Genomic DNA, 3,149 nt, shown 5'->3' with positions numbered 1-3,149 from the left:
ATGGGTGGGGCAGGGTTAGAGGACAGGAAGGAAGAGAGGGTGGGAGGGGGAGGAGGAAAGTAGGTGCCTTGGACTTCAGGACAGAACTGCCAGGGAAGGGTGGCACCTGCGAATCTGCAGTGATTGGAGAACAGCCTTGGCCAGCTGTTGGACAAACAGCTGGGGCTGAGGGACTCCTCACCCTGTGATCCAACCCCCTCTGCACTGCTCCTTGTGGCCCAAGGCTGGTGGGAGGCTGAGTCTCTGGGCACGCCATGCTGGGAACCCGTGTGTGTCTTTCTATGACCCCGAATGCAACCATTTTGGAGAAGGATGCCCTTGCTCTCTTGTACACCCCTTTCATCTTGTCAGCGCAGTTCTTCCCATCAGCCCCATTCCCTCCACAGTGAGAACAGACTGGGTCGGTGTGGGTTCCAGGTTGGTCCAATCCCAATTCGGCCATTTCCTGGATGTGCAACCTTGGGTAAGTCCCTTCACCTCTCGGAACCCACGGTTGCATGGAAGAACGCTAGCAACAGCACTTCCCTGGCTAGGGTGTTCTGAGGAGCGAGTGAGAGACTGCATATGAGCCTCAGGTTTGTTTTTAGCACCAGCTCAGCTCACTCCTCTTCCCTGTCCCCCACCCCCAGACAGACCTTTTCCTGGAGCTTTGGGGGTGGAGGAAGCAAAAGCTGCCAAGCTTGAGGTAGGGGCCTGAAGCTGTTGACACAGTTTCCTCTGAACCCCCAAGAGAGGACTTGAGGGCAAAAGTACTGGGGAGATGTTCTTATCTCCAAAAGCACCCCTCCCCTTGACTGAAGTCCCTAGGCAGGCCCTAATCCAAAATGTGCTGTCCCCAGCCCCTCCCTCCTCCAGCCTCCTTCAGACTTCCCCACCCTCGCTGCACCACCCCCTTTGTATCCCAGAGTAGAATCAAATAGCCTTCCAGATAAGCAATCCGAGGTCAGCATCGGCATTATTATGACTACTGTTCACAAGACTCGGCAGCATTACTCCCACTTCCAAACCCTTTCAATGAGACACAACGGTTTCCATCATTGATAATGATTTTACATTGCTGAGGGAGAGGCCACGATTGTCTTCCCTGAGATATACACGTTGATTCTGCTACTAGTTTTTTCATATTACTGTCCAGATGACCCCTCCAGCCACTGCCTCCTGCCAGAGAAATGCTCTGGTCCACTGATGGAGGTGGAGGAGGGAGTGGGGACCTTGTCCTTCCCTCAAGATTGACCACTGTCTATCTCTAGAGAGTAACCCCAAAGCGTGGTCCATGTATCTTTGGTTTTTACTGGGAAGAGGGGACCAGAGGAAGAGGATCCCAGAAAGAACCAGGCACACCAAGAGTCACCCTAAATAACATTACAGCATTAGAGTACTACCATGGTAGCCAGAGGCAGGAATGGAAAACCAGGGGAGAGGACAGGTTCACCTTGACCCAGAATCTTCCAACCACCAAAAGAAGGCAAGATCCCAGAGCTCCCTTCCCAAATCTCCCACCCTTGGGGAATAACAGCTACAGAATTCTACAAAAATATAAAAGCTTAATCTGTACATCCAGGTGGCAAAACTCGAGGAATTTTGAATTTTGCACAGCTTTGCTTAAAAAAAAAAAAAAAAGAAAAGAAAAAAAGCCAGCTCGTACACACCCCCTCCCCACCCAAGGAGGCCAGAGGAAGCAGTTTGGCGTTCCTGCACACCTGAGGATCAAACCAGGTGGTCGATCCAAGGAGTGTAGCATTTCTGTCCAAAAGAGCAATTAGAAAAGAACAGGCTGGACAAGGGATGCCTCCAGGTCCAGCCACCCAGCAGCCTGGCATCCCAGGCTCCCTGCTGCCTGTGCAGACGGTGCAGATGGCACGGGGTCGGGGGTGGGGGCTGTAAGTGAAGGCTGCCCTTAGGTTTCAAGAATCAAATCCAGGCCTGGGCTTTAAAGGCAGGGCTGGGAGGCTGGGCGAGTGGGCAGGGATGTCTCAGGGAGTGGGAGTCGGGCAGATGTTTGGGGGTGGCTGGGAGGCCACAGACGTGGCCTGAACTTGTGGTCACCAGGGTTTCAGACAAGAAACTATTGCCAGTGGTAGCACCAGAAAGGTGGCTCTGGGCCATGCAGCTTTCCCCTCCGCTGTCCCCTCCCACTCGTGGTGGCCACCTTTGCCCTTCCTCCTCTGCTGGCTCCCACTGGGCAGGCTGCAGCAGACCGTGTAAGCACCTTGATGGTGTCATTCATCACCCTTCAGGGGGCCAGCTCCTCTCTGGCAGCAGATCCTGCCAACCCCACCAGGAGCTCACCCTGGACAGCAGCCCCGTCCCCACATCCTCCACAGGGGGCAGCCTCCTCCATTTACAAGGCTTAATCTCACTGCCAGCAGGAGGAAGGGCAAGGCAAGAGGTGCAAGGCCACCTAGGTCACCCACTTAGCCAGATGCATGGCCACTGGCGGGGGTGGGGGTGTGTGTGTGTGTGTGAAGCCCTGGGAGGGAAGATAGACCCGCCTGTCCCTCCCCCACCAGCCCACAGATCCAGATTCCAGGCAGCCCGAGGCAGCTCCCCAGCCTCCCCAGCCTCCGTCGGCACCATTAACCAAAACAGCTTCATTATGCCAATTTCTAGCTTTCAATGTGCGGCTGATAGCTGTCAGCAGAAATAAGAGTTAATCTGGAATTACTCACATTCACTGAGCGGCCTGGCCAAGGGGACGACACAATGAAGCTTTGATAGAAAAGGGAGCCCCTGCCCCCACCTTGCCAGGGAGAGGGGCTGCTCCTCTTCTCCCAGTGAGGTTGCAGCCCTCCAGGGCCAGGCATTTGGGTGCACACACACACACACACACACACATACACACCTCTCATCCACACAAATGCACACACCCGCATGCACTCACGCGCACACACTCACACATACAGGCAGCTCTGAATCCTCCCTCCCCACCACCCACTCCCCATCTCCAGGAATCTCCATGGCCATCTGGACATGCCTAAGCTCTCCATCCCCTTTGTTTTTACTCTGGACCGTGCTTAACTTTTTATTTTGGAAAATTACTTTATTTTATATAGATATATAGATATATAGATATGTATGTATATATAAAAAGGTTCCATTTCATTTGTAAAATCTCATTTTTTTTCTTTTTTTTTCTTCTTTTTCTCTTT

This window comes from Sciurus vulgaris (genome assembly GCF_902686455.1).
Source record: "Sciurus vulgaris genome assembly, chromosome: 3".
Lineage (NCBI taxonomy): Eukaryota > Metazoa > Chordata > Mammalia > Rodentia > Sciuridae > Sciurus > Sciurus vulgaris.
Note: the sequence above shows the minus strand (reverse complement) of the source record.